Below are 24,757 nucleotides of genomic sequence, written 5' to 3' on the forward strand. Positions count from 1 at the left end.
TTAAGTTCATGGATTATAAACAAAAAGTTTATTTATTTAATATATGTGTTCAAGGCACTTTCATGTTGCAATTTATAATTCCACTTTGTAAAAAGGGGAATCCTTCAGAAACCCCACCTTCACTAAATAAAACACACAATTTCAAGGCCAAGAGAAACAACCAAAATATTCAAGCCAGATTCTGACCATAAAATATGTGTGTTCCTAAAATCTCAAAAGAATCCATAACCACAAAATGGAGTAGGTTTTTTTTTCATTTTCTAGACTGATTATAATTTAGGAAACCCAGTATGAGATTCATCCCAGCTAGTTTTTATCATCTCAAACCTGGACTAGCTAAGCCAGAGCAGATTTATCTATATTAAATATCTATGTATGTATGAACAAGATAAACTGTCCTCTGCCAAAGGCTATTCTCCACTGTCCACAGGGAAAGTTTAACATAATCAGAGTTTTTAATTTTGGGGTTTTTACTAGGGATGCAGGATGGGATTTTAAAGCTAAATTCTTATGTAGTTATCAGTTACAATATTGCCTCTGCATTTTGCATTAAACCAAGTAATCACTGATTAGCAATAAACTTACATTCATACAAAGTTTTCATCAAAATAATATGGTAGGCACTTTAGCACAGTTGTCTCACAGCAGCCAAAACTGAGGAAGAAAACTGAACGCTGGCACTTCCCTGATTAATTAGGTGTTAAGGCTGATTTTCACTATAAAAACAAAAACAAAAGTGAAAAAACCCATTCAGTGCTTTAAAAATTGAGCAAAATGCACAAGATATAATCTCGTAATGGTTAATCTACTGGAAATTAACATCTCTTGTCAACCAAAACCATTTCAGAAACAGAACAATATTTCAGCCCCTTATGCTAAAGCTAAAAGAGCCAGCACAAAATTCTACTACCTCTTTTGATATTCTTATGTAGTGCTTTTTTCTCCTACCATGCAAATGCTGAAACTCAAGAATGCACATTCAATTGTGGAGTTATAACTGAATGGCAGGTTTTTTGACTATTATGTCATGGTCTCAATTTTTACATCACCAGCACTACATCAGCCCTATGTTCCATCTCCACCACACACTTAACACCACAAATTTAGGCATGCCTGTCTTTACACTGATACACTCAGCAAAATCACATAAAGACTATATTTCATTGCTCACCCTGTCATAAGCTGATAGTGTAGATTTTGTCACCAGGCTCCAGGAGTTTTCAGCAGTGCACTATTTTGGTATCAAACTGTAGGTGCACTGCTTGGAAGAATTTGAAGCATGAGGTGTCTTTTGCTTTTGGCAGGAAGAAAAATGCAAAGCAGGCTTCTTCATGTGTCAGGAAAGTGCTGAGATTAAAATTCTTTACTCCTATTTGAAGTGTGGCCTGGAGAAGGCATAAAGGGATGAGGTTGCTGCTACTGTCTAGAAGGCATTGGAGGCAGGCTGTATCTGACAGCTGGGATCTGGAGGAAGCTGATGTCTGCTTGGTGTTGGTTGAAGGGGTCACAGGAAATGACAAGAGACATATAGCTACACCTCCACAAAGGGTGCAGAGGTGTCCCTGTGGTGCCTGGCAACACTAGCTCTGGCTGAGAGTCACTCAGAACAGTCCCAGAGACCTCCTCTGGGAAAGCAGAAAAGGTCCACCACACAGATCTACAGTGAGATCCACCTGAGACACCTGAACACCCAGAGCCCTTTGAACTCATGTACTGGCATCAGGGAATGACAAATGTAAAAACTGTGTGACAAGGTTCTAATACATTTTAGTCTGAGTGTATGAAAGGTTCATATCAATCTCTAGTGCTCTAATAACTTGACCATCTGAAGATGTGGCTTGTATATTTTCCACTGACATGGACTACTCTTGTTGAAGTGGCCTCTAAAAAATGCACCACAATCATGTCTGCCCATGGTAGAGGTGGTAAAGATGAGGACTGTCCCTACTGCTCCTGTATTCAGCTCCCAGAACATAGAAGTAAGCACAGTTTATATCTGGCCCTCCTTGTGGGTGAAAATTTCCCATAACTACAATATATAAATGATAGAAACACACTTAACCATCAAAAATTTTAAAAATCATCCAAAACAAAGTAATGTGAAATGAACCTCACCAAGGATCTTGAGGTCAGAAAATCCATTCTATAAAAGCAAAAATGGCAGTACCTAAATAAAATTAGGCCTAAATAGAAATGGTATTTCAGAGTTTACTGGGTGGGTGCCAAGCTGATAATGCTGAGAACAGAGTTTTTACAAAGAGGCTAGACGGAAGCTGTAGCAATTTAAAGGCAAAAAATAGAGATGAGAAGTTTACTGTCAATAAGAGACTGGTTACGATCACAGCATCATTTCCTTGAAGTCAGTTCATTCTTTGTAGTCAACAGTAATTATATTATTTGTTCTCAGTGGAAATAAAATTGGGCCTTAACTGGAGACTGCACATCACTACTGAGCTTTGATTTCCAAAAATAGTGAAATATTCCCTTTGCACAGAAATTATTGCACACTTCATCACCAGAGCAAAGCTGGAGTACATAGTACTTGGCAACAGTGCATAAGGTATATTTGTTCAGTGTTCTGGAAGATGAAAGGTCAGTGTGAAACTTCAGAAGATACATACTACCTTGCAAGATTGCTTCTGTCAGTAGCTTCAGGACCCAAGCACAGGCCTTGATTCTACTGATATCTGCTTGAGCACATAGACTCAAGAGAAAGTTGTGTTTGCTTCACTGAAAGCAGAATTTACTCCTTTTTCAGGAGCAGGAAACTTTATGCTCATCTAGACATAATGTAAGATTAAAGATAATTAAGCAGACGGGCTGACTGACAGATACTCAATTTTTGCCATGTGGAGTAGAGGTAAAGGATATATTTTAGCAGTTTTCAGACACTAAAGGCTAGAGGTCAGCATCAAATCGGGAAAAGAAACCAAACGAGCAAACAACATCTCAAAGTATTCCACTAGAATCCTTATTCACTGTTGTATTATTGTTGCTGAACTGAATTCTGTATATCCAGTTTAGTGACCTGTCAAAATACTCAATTTTTTTTTTCTTTAGTATTGGCCTCTGAACAGCCTTCAGGTCAAAATACATTATTGAAATTAGAACTATGGAAAAATTACTTATTGAAACAATCTGAAGTTCTTCAAAGAGAAGCAGTGATTCAGAAGGAATAAAAGACCTTTATAGCAAAATCAGTTAAAAAAAAAACCCAAACCCAAAACCAATTCAATTAAAAATATATAATCCACAACAAAACATTCTATTTTACCTTTCATGGGAAATAAAAAATATAGCACACATGGGGTGCATTCAAAATCCATGTGGCTAAATTCCCCACTGAATTAAGAGAGAATTTTGCTGACACACCAACTGCAAATCTATTATGGCCACTGTAATCAGTAAGGATTTTTGTTATTATTATTTCACAGGTATTCAGATTTCCTCTAATATAAAGTGTATCATTTGACCTATAATAAATGAGGGTAATAAAGAACAAATTATATATTCACTTTTCCATGCTACATCAATTAGCATGACCAAAACTGGTGTAACTATACCCAGTACTGATTGTGCTTCAAAGTTGGGTTTGTTTTATGACAATATTGGATCATTTCAGGATCAAGATTTAAAAAGCTGTTTTTCAGATACCTTTCTGTAATTGAAGGAACCACTGTAGGAACAGCTGCTCATGTTTTACTGCCACAAATGTTAAGGCTGTACTTGTCTCAGCCCCCTTCAGGAGAGGAGTCACAGTGACAGAAGGCACAGCCAAGCTCTGTTCCAGACATCGATCTGCACTACTGAGGATTGCATTTGTTTGACTTTTGACTAAAGGTCTTGTCTTCTCTTTCTTCTGACACATTAACAAAATGCACACAGAAGTAACAGCAACAATGAGTAGAACAGACACCAGGACCAGGGGGATAATAAGGTACCAAGGGTTGCTTTCACCTGCCTGGTCTGTGGAATTCCTGGCATAAACCTGGTTTGTAATCTTCAACTCCACAGATACACTTTTTCCCACTGCCTGATATAGCAATGGATCTTCCTCATGTAGGTTTCCCCAGTGATTCTGCCTTGGCCACATAGTTAGTTCAGTCTTCTATGGTCCTGCAGCCTCTTCATTCTGTGAGGAGACTGGTGCCTCATCCTTTGAGGTAGAGTGAGCCTTGAAAGTGGTCCATGCTGGTTACAAAAAGCACTTCTGTTGTAAAACCCTGCACAAGTGGAGGACTGTGTGGCATAATGGAACACTGAAAATAGCCAATAGCAGGCTGCACAGCATCTGCCCTGAGTATAAATGTAAATGAGTTATTCAACAGATTGATGCCTGTCATATTTGTGTCTATGTCTAAAAGCAAAACACCACTATCAATGTCACCCTGGGTGAACGTCTGAGTATATTCAAACACTGCATCATTCACAAACCTTTTCTTTACAATCCTTCCATGAGAGGGGGGCACTATCACTTCAAATTTAGGATCACTGTTTGTTAAACTGGCTAGGTCAGAAGCATCCAGGTCACTGCTTCCAAATTTATAAGCTGCTTGATTTGAAATCTGCAGGTCAGATACAATTTGTACTAAAGACATGGCTGTGATGTTCAACACTTGTCCAGTTAGATGGCCTTTGGCAGTAAAAAGCATAAACTCCAGTACATCACAGCAGTAGGAAGCATCAAACATATGTAGCTATCTCATATCTAAGGGTGCAATAAACACAGCTTTCCAAGCTACTACCCTACAGTACTCTCTGTCTCAGAAATATTCTGGTCACTGCTTACTGAAGAGAATGAAATTTTTGGGGTTTTTTTCCATTCTTCAATGAAGCTCTGACAGATCAAAAACAATTGAGCCAAAACAGTGAAGCATTTTTACCTGTATTAGATAGAAGTCGACTATTCTGATCATGCCTGTCAATTTCAAATGAAATGACAACATGGAACATCTGGATATCCAGAGCTGATGGTGGAGAGGATACAGTAAATATAAAGAAATCTTCTGCACTCCAGTCAGCTGACTTAGCATGTAAGTGTTCATATATGATCACACCTTCATCAACCTGTTCCAGGTAAAAAGAAAACATATGTGTAAGAGCAAGGTGATTATAAGCAGAGGAGTGTTAAGGACAGAAAAAGTATCTTGAGAACACTGTTCAAAGAGACCTTTGTACCTTAGTCCACACACAATGTATGCAGAATCATAGAACTGTTTAGGTTGCAAAAGACCTGTAAGATCACACCCAGATCTGCCAAGTCCACCACTAAATCATCTCCCAAGTGCCACATCTAAACATCTTTTAAAATAACCAGGTTGTTGATTCAACCACTTTTTCTGGGTGGTCTGGTTTAATACTCGGCTATGTTGCACATGAAGAAAGGTATCTTACTATTCCATTTAAACATTCCCTGGCACAGACTGAGGCCGTGTCCTCTCATCCTAATACTTGTTACTTGGACACAGAGGCCAACCCCCACCTGGCCACAGGCTCCTTTCAGGCAGCTGTAAAGAGGCTTTCTTGAGCCTCCTTTTCTCCAGAATAAACACCCCCAGCTCCCTGAGCTGCTCCTCACAGAACTTGTGCTCCAGACCCTTCCCCAGCTCCATTGCCCTTCTCTGGGCTCACTCCAGCTCCTCAGTGTCTTTCCTGCAGTGAGGGCCAGAGCTGGACACAGCACTCGAGGTGTGGCCTCACCAGTGCCCAGCACAGGGGGACAATCCCTGCCCTGGTCCTGCTGCCACACCATTGCTGATCCAGGCCAGGATGCCCTTGGCCTTCTTGGCCACCTGGGCACACCCTGGCTCATGTCCAGCTGCTGTCACCAGCACCCCCAGGTCCTTTCCAGCCACTCTGCCCCAGCCTGTGGCACTGCCTGGGGCTGTTGTGACCCAAGGGCAGGACCTGGCACTTGGCCTTGTTGAACCTCACACCACTGGCCTCAGCCCATCAGTCCAGCTTGTATGTACACTGAGATTATAATGCATTTCTCTTTCTCTTAAGATGGACTCTTTGTTGCCAGAAAAACATCTGAAAGTAAGTGAAATGTTACTGGGCATGAATGCTTAGTAAAAACCTTACATGAAGAGGAGAGAGATATATAACACCGGGAAACTGTCTCAAACTAGTAATGGTGATCACATGCTCAGATGGACTGTATTTTGAGTAAATCAAAGTATTTGTGTGTAGGGTTTTCTTTGTAAGGACACTAGCAGGGCTGGATTTTTTGTCCTGAAAAGGCTGAAGGCTGGAGAAGGACTTTGATTTCCTTCAAATAGCAAAAGATACTTGGTAAGAGACTAATCAAATTGAAGAAGTGTAATGACCACTGGTATTTACTCTCACTTACAAGCAAAAAGTTGATGGAACTACAGAGTGGAAAGTTTCTACATCACAGCAAAACAGGGATTCCTAAAAGACACAAAGGAATCTGGTTTGAACTCTCCCTGCCTGCACTGACCTTGCAGATCATCACACTCAAGGAATCTAATCAGTCCACTGTGAGGAATCAAGCTTCCAAGTATTGCAAAATACTGCAATAAATATCCAGAGAAACAAATGCACATACAGGATAAAACCATTTATCTCTTTAGACCCCAAAGGAAAAGGTGGTATTTTCAGGTTATTTCTCACCAGCTAGAACTACACCTGAATTTTATGATCAATACTATAATACATACAAACTGTAATAGAATTCCTAACAATAGCAAGACTAGACCACTTACTGAATCTTACTCAGTAGATTCAGCATCTGGTCTGCTTGATAATTCATTCACTGGCCTAAAGAGATGACAAGTTACACCCATTAAATCCTTGGCAAATTCCAGGCAACCACGGACCAGACCTGCACATGTTAGTTTGTAACTGCCAGAGAGATCCCTTTCTGGGATGGTGATGGAAATTTACTATTTTAACGGTCCTCACACCCTGCAAATAACTTGAAGGGACTCATTAGCACACATTTCTATGATATATGCTTGAAAGATGTGAAACAAGGAAACAACCCCCCCCCCCCCCCCCCCCCCCCCGGTGTTATCACACATGAAGAAGTTTAGAAGCATAGAGTCTGAGGTGTAAACACAGAGACTGAATCCTGAAATTACTGCAATAGCCCCCACTGAGATCACTAGGCAAACTGGGCTTTCAAAGTCAGTTTTCTCAGCAGCCTCAAAAGAATCACCATTTTTCTATAAAAAATTTAGACTGATGTGATAAAATCCTTTTTGCACATCTCCAGGTTTCTGTTTTCCCTGTAATGATTTAATTCTTAATGGCTATTATATGACAAACAAAAAAAATAATAGCAAAAGGATATGTTAGTTCAGGGTAACTTTCCTCTCTAGGACTTCTAGCTGAGGACAGTAAATTTTTGTAACAAATACAGGCACAATAAACATCCTTTAAATTTAGCAGTGTTTAGTGTCCATCTTAATTGGTTGGTTGTTTGACTGCAAATCCATTCTAACGTCTGGGCTAAGAACAGAATGGAATTAATGAGGATTTATGTGTTTACCTCTGCAATGACCATATATAATGAAGACACTGCAGCTGGCTGTGAGATGAAAATACTTCTAAGATATCACAGAAAGTACTGCAGAGAAAAACAACAGTCAAATATTTTGTTGAAAAACTCCTGTGTTACTCAAGAGTGTTTAATGTGCAAATAATTTGCTTATATTAGCTGATCTGTTCAAGTAAAATGTCTTGGAATGCAATAGTAACTTCTGTTTCTTTTTGCTAGTTTTTTTCCCCTTTGGCAACAAAGCAATAAACCACAGTGCGTACAGAAGAGTTCACCACCCCAGCAAAAGCAGTAACTACTTTTCCAAAGTGAATTTTCAAGTTCCTCAACACAGAATTAAGTCAATGAATACCCACAGACCTACACAAATGAAAAATGTATTTCAATTCAAATCAGTTTTACAAGCTTATTACTGAACAGAAACTAAATGCTTTACTCTCTGTTACATGGAAAATGTACAATGTTTGTAACATAAATGCGATTTTCTTTACTCATAGTTAAGTCCCTGTGATTACAACACACTAGACTGAAAGTTTATTTAGGATCCCTTTTCTCTCTCTTAAATCTCACCCTCTACTGGAATAAATAGCAATCTTGTTTGGATACTTGAATTCCACCTGCAAGAAGTCATTTAGCTCTACTTGTTTAAAATTAAAATGGCCAATAGAAATATCTCCAACAGACAAAAAATGCATACATATTATTTCAGCCCAAAACCTTTCACAGCTTACAATGTTAAAAGGAAGTTAGCTATACATTACTAAAAACTAAAGATACAAAAAATAAGTAACATGTTATGACATGGTACTGTCTGATAAACACACATATCCATAGGCAAAAAAAGTTACACTTCAAAACCTTAGGTGAAATATTTTCTGTCTAACCTGCTTAATTGTTTCATCTAATACTAATAAAAATCACATATTTTGGGATCAGAAAGGTAAAGTGTCATTATACAGTTCACCATTTTCATAAGACAAAACTCAGCCACTTTTGAAACAAGACCAATGACATAATGGGATGACAATATGTTTTTTATGAGAACCATTCTGTGTTCATCTTGATTTGTAAAGTCCAAGGACCATTCTACAACCATCCTTCATCAGGTTGTTTCAAAGTCTGATGACAACAAATAAAAATGTTGTCCCTTTACCAAGTTTTACTGCCCAAGTTTCCAATTCTGGTCAATAGATTTTCTTATTCCTTCATATACTCAATCAAATAGCAACATTTAAAATCTGTAAACACACGTTTTCCCATGAGCAAAGTCAGAAGATTGACCCCGTTTTATCTCACTTTAATTTTCTGAGAATAGCTTAATGTATGCTGAAGATAATCATATTCAAATTCTGCACACAGACAAGTAATTCCTTTTGCAAAAGAATTTTTCCATCAAGTTACATAAGCTGCCACATTTTAGTCATTCAGTAAGAGAGCCTGTATCACAGTTAAGATACTTCACACACTTAGTACCACAGCCAATCCAGTCAATAAAAATCATCTTGGGGACAGCCATGGGGACTTTGTACAGCTGAAATGGATCTCATACGTGGACTTTTTATACAGAAAAAGGCTGCTTCTTCTGCCAAAAACTAAAAGCTTCTGACCTCTGAGTGATGGTTAATGGCACCAGAACAGCTCTTCTTGACAAATAGTCTTACAAGCAAAACAGTGGGAATTGCCAAGACCCTGCTAGTATCCAAGCAGAAAGGAACAAAGGTTCCTTTTGTGTTCATTACTAGATGCCAGATATTTAATGACATAGCAAATCTTTGTGATTGCACTGATGGGTCACATATGCTTGGTTACTTAACAGATAGATATAAATGGATCGCATGAAGAATGACTGAGATGCTCTCTGAAGTAATAATCTACCCCTCAACTAGTTATAAAGTAAATGCTTACCATAGACTGTGTAAAACTGAAGATTTCCTGAGTGGTATCATTAGAATCTATTCTGATCTGCCTTCCATGTTCTGGGGAAGTTACAATCACAAAAATTATAGTTCTGTTTCCTGCATTGGTCACATTATTGGTTACAGGTTTCAGATCATGGTGTGAAATAGGTTTCCTGGAACCTAAAAAACATCAAGTATAGGAAGAAGATTTACAACAGAATTTTTTTCCAGAAGTCTAAGTTTTGTATCCACAATTCACACTCTCACCTAGGTATTCTACTTAGTATTTTAATACCATTTTATAAGATCAGCAGGGTTACTCTTTTTCTAGTTACCTTCTGGTTACAACCCTTCAACAGCTTTTTCAATTAAAAAGCCCAATAGTAGGATGTACCCATGTTTTAAAAATGAAAAAAATGCAGTTCTCTTCAGCACATGTAATTGCTAAATACTGACTTCTGCAAAAACTACCTGAAGTATAGAAGAGAACAAGTGTAAGAAGTTCTGTTTCTATATCACATGTCTAGAACCGAATTCAAACTCCAGTATTTTTGGTATTCCCAGTTGCCACAGAAGATATAGGTCATTCAACTGAGAGAAGACTCAAAACAACAAAGTTTCTAGTGAACACATAAACCAAAATCAATCATTAACAAAAGTATGCTTTATCAATATGAAATAGGATTTTTAGTAAATAAAATTAAAATATAAGTACTGAATTAAACAAATGAGGAAGACAGAAATGTAACAGAAATAAAAGTCTGAACTGAAATAATGTATTATTTATTAAGATAGATGGAGACTGAGTGGTAACAAAATTCTTTTAATACAACACTAGCCTTACTAAGGTTACTACCTTCTATCTTAAAGACTATAAATAGCTTTTTGGCATTAGTCAAACCAAGACAATTTTTGACACAGCTAGGACTTCTAGTAATTTCCTAGCTAGTAATTTCCTAAAATAAAAAAAAAAAATTATCTGACGTCTGCCTCTATTTTCAGATTTTCCCTTCTCCTTGAGCAACAAGCTTTATAGGTTTCAATACATAATTTCAAAGACTATATGGTATTAAATATACTTGAAGTCTGAATATATATATATATATATATATGCATACATGCCATAATATTCAGAAGAAAAAAACATGGTAAGGACAGTGAAGATTGAAAGCCATTATTAATACCAGGAGTCTTCTGGTTCACATCTGCTTGTGCTCTGGTTCAAACAACAACTGCTTTGAAATAGAATTGTTATAAGATCTTCTGTCTCTTCCTGTTTTCCCATTTTTACCTTCCCATGTGTCTCTGCATCCATACTGTTTTGAAAAGTGAAGGAGACTCTCAGGTTGAGAAAAATTCTCCTGGACAATATCTAATTCAAGAATCTCCCTTCTTTTCCTTTTTTTCTGTGACAGGAAGGGAGGGAACAATGATCTTGTGCATACAACAGATACGGTCAAGAATGTACTATTTAGCACAACAGGTGATCACACCACATAAACCTGCAAATGTAGTTATTTGCATAATCTGCTAGTTATACAAATCAGGCCTTATTGCCTTAAGAGAGTAGGATAGAGTAACTCTAAAACATGGTCACACTGTAGTGATGGAAGTTACTGATCCAATTTTTCTTGACCAGGGTACCATACCACTGCCATCATCGAGCATGGCCATGGGGAGTAAGGACATCTGTCACAAAACCCCCTTAATTCCTTGTAGATCTAACCTCACTCACTGAACACCACAAGCTGAAATACAGTTTACAGACACACACAACATAGTCTATCATGCTCTTCTGTAAATTAGCATCCTCTCTCAAACATATCATCTCTTTCACCCACTTCTCACCTGAGAGTTGAGAACTTCCCTGGCACTCACAGTAGTTCTCTGGTCTGACACCTCAACAGGGAGAAGAAGGTTATTTGCCAGCCAGCAGACTGGGTGAAAGAAAATGAAGTGAGAACACTGCCTGTGTGTTCCCAATCACAGGAGAGATCACAAAAACCCCACCCAAACACCGGGGACAGGAACAGATAGAGAAGGAAGACAAACAAGTGGCATTGAGTAGGGCCAAGCTAATAAATTCAAGTAGAGTGCAATAGCATAACATTGGTGCCTGATAATTTTGTTACACATTTTTGCTGCCTACATTTTAGATTTGGTAAAAGCTTTGGCATGAGCATTCTCCCTACCACTGCTGAACAGTTATAAATCATCTCATGTACAGAGTGATTTCACAGCTCTGCTTCCAATTTACCACGAGTCAGGCTTACTCTCCTCAGAGAAACTCAGCCCATTTTTTGTTTGAGCAATTGCCCTCTTGAAGAAGCAAATCCTTCCATTGCACATATTTAGCATACAGTTGAAAAAGCTAATATATCTAGCAGTCAATTTTCTGAGTATGCTGAATAAAACAAGCTTCTGCTAAAACAGAAAAAGAAAAATCTATGAATTATATAAACAGATCTGGTATACCCAACATACAAAAAAAAAAAAAAAAGACAGCAGTACATGCTCTTATGCAATTGCAGAACAACATGCTTTAGAGAATAGTTTACCAGTCATGAAGACATGGTAAATTATTCACAATAAATTACATTCTTACTACCCCAAAGAGAAGATTTCTCAAGCTGGCTCAAAAATATATTTTCAGTAGGACTATAAAATTTAACAGGACACTGGCTGTTGTTTTTATATATAGTAACCATTTGGCATCCTTATTGTTGTAATAGTCATTTCATGATGGCAAAGTACAGCTGAAAGCCATGCAGCTCCAGAATGGCTCTAAAAAGTACCACAAAGAGAACATGTAAAAATCTAGTAACACTTTATAACATCTAAAAGAAATTTTGCTAACCCAAAGTAAGTGAAAATTTAGGGGAAAACCAGAAATCTTGGATGAATACAGTTCGCAGTGCTGAAAGAAATACTGTATTTTGTAAAAAGAAGAACTGAGACAGCTAGAGACTTTGCCTTCTATGCAAATACAGGCATATTTTTCTTACAATTATCATTGGCTTAAGACAGAATTCCAGTAAATCCCTTTGCCCAAGGCAACCTTATACACAAAAACTGCAGGTTAATAAGCTTTCTAAGTGGATTTATGTGAATCCCATTTATATTGACTGAATTAGAAGATCACGCTGCTACTACAATCTCATTTTTGTTGCCTGTGTTTAAGTGGCTTTTGCTGCAAACCTTTGTTTACGCAACTTATATTCAGGAAGTGTAAGAAGATAAAGGGCTTCTCTTCCATATCCAATTACTTAATCAAGGTACAGATCACAACCTCTAGAACTCTGCCAATTCTTAGTATCTCTCTGATTCTACAGATCAAATTCAGAGAAACAGAAAAAAGAAGGCATCACAATAAAAAGTGTGGTGCAAGATACTACTGAGAGAAAACTAATCTTTATTTCTCCTTTAATGCTGCAATAAATGTTAGATTCCTAACTCAAAATGAGGGAATACTCTTTCAAGTGCAAAGGAATAAATGGCTCTGGTGAGACCTCTTAGCACATCAATTGCTTCAATGGTATGATTTCATTAAAAAATACTCAGCTGCTGAACAAAATAGCTACAAATGCACAAATATGAATCAAAGTTTTCAGTTCTTCTGATTCCTCAGTGATTCTGTGCTGCTGTCTATAACTCATTTTCAACAAAAGAAAAGTGAACTATCAATTGGGAAAACTTACATGTGCTATTCAGAATCTCATGCCCAAAAGCTTCACTCTTCTATTGCTTTTACAAGGTGCTATCACAACCACCTAAGACATCTCTAAATATCTGAATGGACTACAGAGGTTTTAAACAAACTTGAACAGGAAATCTCCAGAGCTTAGGCAGACAGTGTTATTATCACATTGTAGTTGAACATTTCACCAACAGTTTCTATGACTCCAAGCATGTATATATCAAAAGGTTAAAGACTACAAAGCAAAAAAGCAGTATGCTGTTCTGAGAAAACAAACAGCATACTGCTTTTTGTAAAAAAAAAAAAATAAAAATAAAAATACCCTTTTTGCAGCATACCCTTTTTGTAAAAACACACATAAATGTTCCCAGATACAGCTTTCCATAGTTTAGTTAGTTAATTATCTGACAAATAATTCTGTATTAGGCAATATTTTCAAGTGGACAAAATCATGATAATCTCAAAAAACAGACCTGGAAAGTCTTCGAGCCCTTTGTTCTCTTCAAGACTAATGACCAGCATCTGCGCTGTGATGATAAAAATCTGTCGTGGTGCAAAGTTCAAACCATCTGTCACCTGAAAGCTGAAGCCTCCAGACATTGCTCCTGTAGAAATCAAAACCATAAATTTATTCTTGTATTACTCTGTCACAGAAAACACAAACATGCACTGGACACCATTCACTCTTGGCTACAGTGAAATATTGTTGAGAAGTATATTCAGGGCAGGTAGCTCTGGGTGCAGCTCCAGTGGAGCAGCAGGTTGGGTTCTGGATGGCAGAAGCCTGAGGCAAGAGGCCCTGAACTGCTGAGCCTTTGCTTAACAAATGGCACAGGCACCTGCTGCCAGGGGACCAACACTCAGAGACATGGCAGGAACAGAGGACTTCATACTTTTGTGGCTTAGACTGCAAAGTCTTTTGGTCAGGCTCCCCTGTCAGGGGCTGCCAGCTGTTATTCTGCTGTTGCACAATAATCAAATTATTTTAGGGATACAGGCACCTGAGACTCTGCTAAGGGAAACCTGAGGTGAAGCCAGTGAGGAAACCTTGTTTGACTGTGTGAATGTTGGGTATGTCGAGCAGGGCTCACTAGAGCCACCAGATGAGAAGGTGGTTCTGTCTCAACAATCAAAGTCCTGGATGGTGTCAGTGTGACTGCCAAAGGGACTCCTGAATGAGCAGACAGGAAAGTATTTCTTTAGCAATACATCCAAGATCATCCTGAAAGCAACTTTTGCTTGAGCCCTTGTATCTTAACTAGAATTAAATAAATTGGTAATGCAATTAACATATTCCCCAAGAACCACTGGCTGTTGTTTTCAGTGAAATCCAGACACTCCTTAGATGTAAATCAGCAGGAGTGCCCGTTTTTTTCTCCACTGACTTGGTGGAGCAGAAATCTAGTTAAACTTGGGGAGAAAATTACTCCAAAATTTCCAACTCTATTTATGTCTTAGGAGGGTCTAAAGCACTTAGGCAGTCACATTTTGGCAAAAAAAGAAATTTGGGGAGAAAAGTAACTTCAAAGTTCTTTCATTTTGTTTTATATTTAAAGGTCTGAATAAACTCTCGGGTTGTTTCCTTAGCCTCTTCACTGCACTTTAGCTTTGCTGAAGAAGGTATGTTGTCACAGCTTAAACTATTTCAGAGGTTATGTGTACGCATAACAAATGCACATTTTTTTCCTTTAATCTTAGGACCTGTATGTACTTTGGCACAAGCAATAGCAAAACACCTGCAGGAGTCTGAGTGGATTCCTGTAAAAACACATGTCTCAGAACTGATAGGATGCTTTTAAGCAGAGGTTCCCCATGTTGTTCAATTAGGTAAAAAGACCGAAAAAAAAAAGTGAAACAGTAACTGTTGCAAAGAATTACCATGCTCTTGTATTTGCTTTGCCTAATTCAGCCATAAGATATTGCTACAAGAATATAGATACTGGAAGCCAGAGAGTACCATATACTTTCATGTAAAAATCATCATACTTTGCCTAACTACAAATTAACATACCCGAAAAATCAAATGTGTGTTCTGAGATTACAGTTAAAAATGCACCTAAGAAATGCTCTTATATTAGCCAGGCAGCTGAAGCAGCTCTGGAAGGTCTGATCATATTGTTTTTATTTTGAAAGTTTTTATTTTCTGATATATTCTGACAAAAAAGAGCCAGTTGCTTATTCAAAAAAGCATCTGGGAGTCTACTCTTTGTACTAAATTGTAAAAAAACCCAAACAACTCTACCTATGCAACCTCACTTGCTTTTTTGGCTAAGGCAGGTCAACTGCTTCCTTGACATAGACGTTATGTCATCAGCAGTCAGGAACAGAACTGCATCTTGACGTTCTGCTTGGGCAGAGCATTTATCATTTTATCACAATTGACTTTTAAAGATGTGACTCATCAGATGTGATTAAAAGGACACCAGAAAGAGGGTTTGCAAAAGCTGCACAGAGAAGCAAAAGACTTCAGAACCAACAAGAGTTCAATTTTTTACTGCCCTAAGAAAACACTGTTAGCATTTAAGGGCAGGGCCCATACTGCAGAAGTGACAGGGGAGCACCCTACAGTGAAGCAAGAGTGGAAAGGAATTCTTATGCTGAAAGAGGGAATAGAAAAGGAAAAGTGTGTTCTATTTTTGCATTTACACTGGTGACAAAACAATCAAGGATATGGAGGAAAGAAATAATCCAAGGGGAAAACATGAGAGCAAAGAGGAAGATTTGCAACTCACACCACAGAATAAGCAGCATAATGTTAACTCATAAGCCTGAGCAATGTGAAGGGAAAATTCTGAGGTCTAATTTAGAGTCATAAAAGCAAAGTATGGTAGTACTTTCATTGGCAGTATAAAAGACACTGAGGATGAAGAGTCATTGCCACATACAGGTGTAAAAAATGTACAGTGCTATGAGGAGTAGCCAGAGAATGGAAGAGCTGCTCAGCCAAGAAGAATCTGCTCTTCCCTTTGGAAAGGGTTCAATTGAGTAGGAAGGATAGATGGGGAGGAGACAAAGAAGCCAGCACATGCTGTAAAACTGATGACAAGGAACAGAGGAAACATAGAGAAAAGGGATAAAAAGCTGAATGACAGCAACAACACAAGGAAAGGCCCAGGGCAAGGCTGGAAGCAATAAGATGGGAGTAACAATTACATTTCCAGCAACAGGTCAAGATGAAGCAGGGAAGAAAATTGCTGACCAAGAAATGAAAAGAAGCAAAATGACCAGTGTACTTTGTGAACCACTGGACAGACAGCAGAGCCAGAGTGGCTGCCAAAACCTGACACACAACATGGGTAATTTTATGTTACAAATTTACTCTACAGTCCCACTCAATGGAAAACGTATTTTTCTGTTCTTTTCACTTTTATTAATCAAGATTCACTCTCTAAGACTATAGATGTGCACTCGCCCTTTCTGGAACACAAATTAATTCCCTCACACTGTCCTACCATCACAGAGCTTTTTAATATGTCAAAGTCGCCTTTGGAACAATTTAAATAGCTTGGCTCACTTTTATCATGCACTTGACATCTTCTTTCCTGACCAAATTATTTGAGCAGGATACTTACAGCTCACAAGCAGCTGATTGTAAAGCAATTTCAGCAACACATATGCACTTTGCAAGACAGTGCATCATAAGGCAGAGTACTTGAACCTCATGAAAACACAATACAAATATTGAGTGACTGATGCACCCAAGGGAGCACTGGAACTCCAGCCTGCCTCAGGGCTGGCAGGAGAGCAGTGCATCTATTCTATCTCCATCCCAAAGCAATTATTTATTCCTTCTGTAGCAGCTCCTTTCTTCTTTCAACTGAGGTTGAGTAGTAATACAGCTGAAGCAGGAAACAGGTAGCCATCACCCTGTGAAAGCCCTACCTCTTCTGGCTGGAACCCCACTGGGAAGTTCTCTCCTGTAGTTTCCAATCACTGCCACTCAAGGATGCACAAACCTGCCGTGACTTCTTTAATTCCCCACACATTCCCCCAAATGCAAAAAAACCCCAATATCTAGCTCTGGACAATAGGAGAAAGACTCAGTGTTTAAAGCTTAGTTATTTCAGAACCTGAAAGGGACAATAATATCACACAGATGAACCATAACTTTATCATCCATCACTGCACTATGGCAGGTATCTGTGAGACTGTTGGTCCATGAACAGCTCTGCAATGTAGCAAGACAGAAAAGCTTTAGGAAGTCACGGTAGTTAAAAAATGCATTTCCTATCTCTGAAAGGTGCATGGAAATGCTACCCCTACTGCAAAATTGCTTTCAGAAAGAAGCCTGCTATCTCATGAACCACAAGAACACCAAGATATCCCAGTGAGCACACATTTAAGTGGACATCAGACATCTTGTTTAGTTTTTGAGATAATGTATAACCTGTGTATAAGCACATCACATAACCAATATTCCAAGATCTTTGTGACATTAAAATGGGATCTTTAATGGATTATAAACACAAATATACTGAATAGGAGCACTATTCTGGTATTAGATGGGGTATTTCATACCATTGTGTACAAATACCAGCTGCCCTTTAATTATATGAGCCTGGGTAAAAGTAAGGATGCTCTTGTTTGGAGAAAACTTCAGAGCCAAGTGTCCATTGCTAGGTGGAGTAATAGAATACACCAGTTCTGATGGTGAGGAGTCTTTGTCTTCTGCACAGAGGTCACCAACAGTTATTTCTTTGACTGAACCCACCCAGACCTAGAAAAGCAAAAATAATTTTAAAAATAAATAAATAAATAAAATGCATACAAAAGAAAATTGTGACAATAGGAGATGAGGTACAGGGATGGATGACACATGACTCTAAGAAAAAGGGAGAATAAAATAAAGATTTGTGGTGTGCAACACTAGCCGCTATAACAGGTTTCTAAACTGTCCATCCAAATCTCTTATCACAGAGTAACATAGCTCATCCTGGCCAATAGTTTGCAAAATACAAGACCTTGAAATAATACAAGCAGACACACCCTATACCAGTTAAGAGTTTCAGACAGTTAGAGAACAAGTGCTCTATTTGTCAAGCATTATACCAATTCCTAGAAACATAAAAAAAATTGTATTATGATAACTGAGTGAAGGAGCTGCTTTCCAACACATACACATGAATATTAGTGTCATGTATTTCACAGCAGGTAAGACACTGAATATGTTCTACTTTCACCAGCCAAAAAGATGAAAGCATAACAGCCTGGGGATAGCACAAACTCTAATACAAATGGAACACTTCTTGTAGCTGCACTATTTTCTTCTAGCAAAATGCACTAAAGGCTCTTTTTTGTGCACTAAAAATCCTAGAGATGCTAGGTCAGAGCATCTCAGGGAGATAAAAACAGCCAAACCTCCAACAGCTGCCTACCATTTTACAAGGTTACACTTGCAGAAAAACAGTTAACTAGTTTTTAGAAAGATGGTATAAAAACCATTCTTTACTTCTGGCAAATCTAAACCTGGAGCACATTCTAAGTCTAATTCCAGATGAGAGCCCGGAGATTATTATAAGGACTGGAAGACTTCTTCTATAAAGTCAGGCTGAGAAAATAGGGGCTGTTCAGCTTGGAGAAGAGGGGATTGTGTGGGGACCTCATAGACACCTGAAGAAGCCTACAGTGGAGCTGGAGAGGGATACTCTGGCAGGAACTGGAGTGACAAGGCAAGGAGAAATGGGTACACAGTGAAAGAAGAGAAATTTAGTTAGGTATTGGGATGAAATTCTTTACTGTGAGGGTGGTGAGATACTGGAACAGGTTGCCCAAGGAGGTTGTGGATTCCCCAATCCTGGCAGTGTTCAAAGCCAGGCTGGACAAGGCTTAAAGCAGGTCCAGTGGGAGGTGTTTCTGCCCACAGCAGGGGGAGTTGGGGCTAGATGATCTTTAAGGTCCCTTACTTCAAGCAGAAAGAATTGAACTCAGGGTTTTATTCCTATCTGACTGGAAAGGAATCCTTGTTTGGAAAGGATAAGCAGTGGCCCACTTTGTTCTTCACCTCTACTGTATACATCTGGAAGTACAGACAAAAGTGTTAACAAAGAACAATACGTATTTATCTCAACATGAAATGAAATTTCTAAAATATTCACTACATCAATATCAATCATTTCCATACACAATTTATAACAAAATGTAAAATCTTAAGAGCCTAAACCTTAAGTACCTCAGCTTGAGCTTCAAAACAGACACTGCATCATTCCTTCCTGTCTTCCTAGGAACCCTTAATAGTACACTTAATAAATATCTGGTAGTAACATCACACCAAATGGTTGAAGGGGACAAATGATCCTTAACAAAGAGCATTTTACCTCTGCCAAAGCCAAAAACCAGCAATCACAATTCACTAAGTATTAATTCTACTTTTAACATGAACTGTGAAAGAAAACCTTTTGAAAGACTGAAATTTGTGCGACCACACTTCAACAGAGGAAAGATTTCATTTTACATTGTGTCACAAAATATGTGCTATGATAAAAGAGATACTAAAATTAAGTTCAATTTTTTTTTCTAATCAGAAGTTTGAAAAGTAAGTTTATAATAGAAAATACCTTTCAACTAGCAAATAATAATTATTTTCTCCCCTGAAATATGTATTTTGATGTAATGTAATTATTAATATTAAATTTTGATAAAGAATGACACTTACAGAACAGAACGACAACTAACGCCATAGGATGACTTACTGAGTGGCGCCAAATAAGCACATCAGTGTCACAGGTTTTGTACTAAAACCTTTTAATTCGTCCCAGTAGCACTTGTGTAGATTATTCTATGAAGAAAATAGAAGGTAATATACAGAATATGCAAAAATATAAGAAATGATAATGGACACATATTATTACAAATGATTCACTAAGTTTCAAATTATTTTTCTTACTAAAGGAAAAAAGAAAATTTCTAATTACAGAAAACTGTTTTTTCTGTAATGTCAGTATTTAATTCTCTTGTCTCAAAATACTACCTTTTAATGCTTTTTAAGTACTACACATGGCCTGCAACATAATCTTTGAGGAATGAAGAGCTGAAAAGAGCTGAAAAGAACCATAGGGAAGCAAACACTGAGAACACAGCAAGAATTGTACAAGCATATTGTTTTTCATATCTGAGATAAAAATCTCCTTGAAGAGCACCATGAAAATTGTATCTGAATTTCCATGATGTAGCATGAAACTGATTTTTCATGTGCCTAACATAGTTCACAGGCATAGTAAAAAAAAAAAGGTTCATGATTTTGCTGATTTAAAGTAATTTATTCGGCTCTATTTATAGGATTCAGCTCATCACTATCTCCTTGCATGCCACATATTCTACCAGATACTCTGTATTCACATTTTAACACTCCAGAGAGCAATTTAGAGAAAACAACAAAAACAGTTTAAATTTCTGCGTTTTTTAAAAACCCTAATTCTAGGAAAATATAGCCCCCTTGTGGCAACAGCATTTCATAGCATTGCCACCCATGTATTTAAACACAAACAATTGCAGCATATAATGCCAGGATAGTGATTTTCTTAAAAACATCCTATTTCCTTTACCCATTCCCATTCCAGAAAAAAAAATGTCCATAGAACCTGTGGAAATTTTAAGAAATTATATCTAAAATGCTGATAATTTCAGTTTCTAAATAAGAATATATCTCATTTATTTGTAGCAATAGAAAGGATTTAAATTAAATGCATTACAGAAGTTCTCAGGACAGTAAAACTTTCTGCATCTCAGATGCTATATCATAAATCCGGGGGGGTGGGGGGGTGTGAACACCTTAAACCCTTACCTTATTTACTTTTACTTCCTAGAGAAAAAACAGAGAAAACAGAGAAAAATTCCCAAAATGGTTGGATGTCTGTCACTCTGAAACTCCCCCTATGGTGCTCATAATGTTGATAGCAACAGAAAAGTCTGTTTGAAGAAGGGATGTTATGGCTGTCTGAAGTGAGGAAGCTAGAGTCAGACTCATTCAGCATGTGTACGCACACCTAATAGTTTCTTGCATTTGGACAGAATCCCATGACAAAGGCCTAAATTAACTTCCATATGCCCACACCAACATCACTAGCCACATAATGCACCTCTTCACATGAGCTACTTCTCAGCAGTAGATGCCATATCCTAGCCTATATTTTTAATCATTCAGCATTTCTTTCAGACTCTTTATATTGTGACCTGCAAAATGTCTGAGGTCCTAAACTTCAGTCAACTCCAACAGTTCTACTGGACTTCTGTTTTCACAGTACTGGTCAGTCATTTTATACTTTCATACATTTCCAACCTTACTAAATAGATAAAAGAGCTACTGAGTTTTTAAAAGCAACATTGTTATTCAGTATCTACCACCAGCAATGTTCTTGAGGAGAACAGACTGTTTGGCTGAACATGGGACCAGCCATCATCACCCTACACAGGAATGCCCATTTCATCTCAATATTTAGCAGGACTAAGAAAAACCCACTTTCTTCCATTCACCGAAGATATGCAAGTTTGATCTGAGGAAGAATCATTTCAGTGTATTACTCCCAGCAGATAACTTACTGCCAGATTTGTTTTAGACTGATGTTGTAGAGAGGGACAGGCGAACGGGAGATTTCGGGATGTGACGGAAAGAAAGACCCCCATCCCCCTCTCACCCTGCAACGTTATCCATTACCCCAAAGAATGTAACCACAACTAACCCAGTAGTTTTCCACTCCTGACTAACCCTAGAGACCCTGCCAACCCCCCCTGACGTAGCAGAGTCCCCCAAGATTATTTAAACCCATGAGATAAGATAATAAACGCTTTTCGACCGTCCACCACATTGGTGTCCTGCGTGTGTCATTAGCCTGAGTGGCCCAGGGGAGACTGGGCTGCCGTGCTGTTCCTTGCAACCAGGTCGCCGTTGTCTCCCATGAAGGCAACATATCTGGTGCCGAAACCCGGGAATAATTCGCTCGGGTAGCGGGTGTCACCTGGACAAGAGCAGCGGCCAGACCGGTGAGACCGTGTTCTCAGCGGGGGAGACGTCCCAGGACCCGCGGTCGTCATGGACGCCATCGCCAGGGTTGTAAGTGAGGTTCATTAGCAATGGGGAATTGAGTGTAAGCTCAAAGACTTTTATCTTGCTATAGCAAGGCTGCTTGAGCTTGGGGCAATTGAGCGCCCTGTGGATGTTTTGCATCCAGAGATATGGGAAAAATGCACAGCCGTGCTGGCCGAGGACACGAAATCCTCAGGCAGCGGCAAATGCCTTAAGGCATGGGGCAAAGTAGAGAAAGCCCTACGCAAAGCAATAGAAGAGCAGGAGACATGGAGCGCAGCACGTACGTGTTTATTGGTTACACCCAAGCTAGGCGTAGGAGCGACAACGCAAACCGCCCCTGAGGGTGACCCGCCCGGGAGCGGGGATCCGGGGGGGCCCGGCGTGTCGCCCCCCTCCCCGGGCCGGAGCCCGGAACCCCCTGCGGAGCATTCCCAAAGATCCGCGGCTTCACCATCCACCCCGCCACCGCCGGGCAGTGACCCGCTACCGGAGGTGCAGCGGCACGCAGAGCTCTGTCGGCGGGGACTGGCGAGGGAAGCCAGAGGCGCGGGAGCTGCGGCTCGGGGGGAGATCCTACCCACGCCACCCCCGTATTCCCTTGAAAATGGCGCCGGCAGCCAAGGGGAGGGGCGGGGCGCGGGCAGTCTCGGCGCGAAGAACCCAGAGGCGCGGAGTTTCGCTAATGCGCGTGTGCGGGAGAAAGAGGAGGAGAGCGGCAGAGGGCTCGGAGCCGATCAGCAGCCGTGCCTGACGCCGCTACCATGTAAGGGAGAAACCCTCCCCTGCAGGAGGCAGGGCGAGCCCGGGGGGCGTCAGCGGTGCCACCCCCAGGGGGAGGAGCGGGGTTGGAGCCGAACAAAATGGCACCGAGCCCCGGAAGTGCACTGGCATTTGACTTCTGATTCTGAGTCCAGCAGCAGCTCCGGCAGCTCGGAAGAGCTGACGGAAGCCAGCTGGGACCCTGAAACAGAGGAAACAGAGCCAACGCAATTTAAAACAAAACCGAGTAAACCTTTAAGCCACACCAAAAAGCAGCCACAATACGAACCAGCCCAGTTTACCGACTGGGGAGAAATAAAAATAGCCTGTGCTGAATGGTCCCCAGCCGGCATAGCAGCCCGCCGCGGCGCCTCCACCCCAAACACGCCCGAGAGGAGCCTGTTGAGGCTGCGGGAGGAAGGGGCACCTCGCTAAGGACTGCAGGTCCCAGCCCCAGGGAAACGGGAGAGGGAGGGGGCGCGCGGGCCGCACTCAGCCTCCTCCCGCCGCGAATGCAAGGCGGCCCATCTATGCCAACCCCCAGTGGGGCGGGGAGCCCTTATACCCCATACCCACACAGGAGGCAGCCAGCTTCGTACCCTCGCCAGCGAATTTTGCAACACAGCCTGCGGTACCTTCGTACCCACTACCACCGCAAGCAGCGCCCGTGCTGCAGGGTCAGCAAGGGACGCCCCAGAACGGGACCCCTGGGTGGCCCTGGCTATGAAAATAGGGAAGGAGCCCCCGAAGGTGTGGGGGACATGCCGCCTTTATGGCAGTCAGGACCCCCATGTCATAGGGCTTCAGTTTTGGGTAGACACAGGAGCAGACTGCTCGATTTTTCCCCAAGCACTGTGGCCCCGACACTGGCAATGCAAAGAAGTCCCCTCAGTGAACGGAGTGGGAGGGCCGTCCCGAGCTTGGAAAAGCACCCAATTAGTAGCTATAATGCTTCATATAAAAAAGGGACCAGAACAGTAACAACCCACCCCAAAGCCTTGCCCCCAAAAGTCACCAACACCCCGGCTGGCCATGTAGATGCCTTCCAGATAAGCTGCACAGCTGAGTCAGATCCAAACCCAATCCTTTGTATGCTAGAAGCTACCTTTCTAACCCTAAGCAAAACCAAACCTAACCTGACTAACTCCTGTTGGCTTTGTTATGATGTTAAACCCCCTTTCTATGAAGGCATTATTTTAGACACCCCCTTCAGTTACTCCACAGCCAGTGCCCCCCACCAGTGCAGATGGGACACTCCCCGCAGAGGAATCACCCTGAGTCAAATCACAGGACAAGGCAAGTGTTTTGGCAATGCAACTTTAGCAAAGCAGAAAGGCAACTTCTGCACTAAGGTTGTCAAGCCCAACAGAAAGACCAATAAGTGGGTGGTCCCGTCCGCATCTGGGATGTGGGTTTGCCAGCGATCCGGAGTGAGTCCGTGTGTGTTCCTTGCCAAATTTAATGACTCTATCGACTTCTGTGTCCAAGTTCTGATTGTTCCTAGGGTCCTGTACCACTCAGATGAAGAAGTGTACCACCTTTTCAAAGAACCTGACAGACTCCACAAAAGAGAAATCATCACAGGTATAACTATCGCAATGCTGCTCGGCCTAGGAGCAGCTGGCACAGCCACGGGTGTCTCAGCCATCGCAACCCAACAGCACGGACTCTCTCAGCTGCAAATGACCATCTATGAAGACCTGCAGAGAATCAAGAAATCCATCTCCTATCTAGAAAAATCAGTCTCTTCGCTTTCAGAAGTAGTTTTACAGAATAGGCGAGGACTAGACCTCTTGTTCATGCAACAAGGAGGACTGTGTGCAGCTTTGAAAGAGGAATGCTGCTTTTATGCAGAT

At 40.3% G+C, this 24,757-nt stretch overlaps 1 pseudogene; it reads right to left on the reverse strand.

Annotated features, from left to right (window-relative positions):
• Positions 1-12: 12 nt before the first annotated feature.
• LOC144248318 (chondroitin sulfate proteoglycan 4-like) overlaps positions 13-24,757 on the reverse strand; it is a 33,849-nt pseudogene continuing 9,104 nt past the window's right edge.

The sequence above is a fragment of the Lonchura striata genome, chromosome Z (assembly GCF_050655825.1).
Source record: "Lonchura striata isolate lonStrDom1 chromosome Z, ASM5065582v1, whole genome shotgun sequence".
Taxonomy (NCBI): domain Eukaryota; kingdom Metazoa; phylum Chordata; class Aves; order Passeriformes; family Estrildidae; genus Lonchura; species Lonchura striata.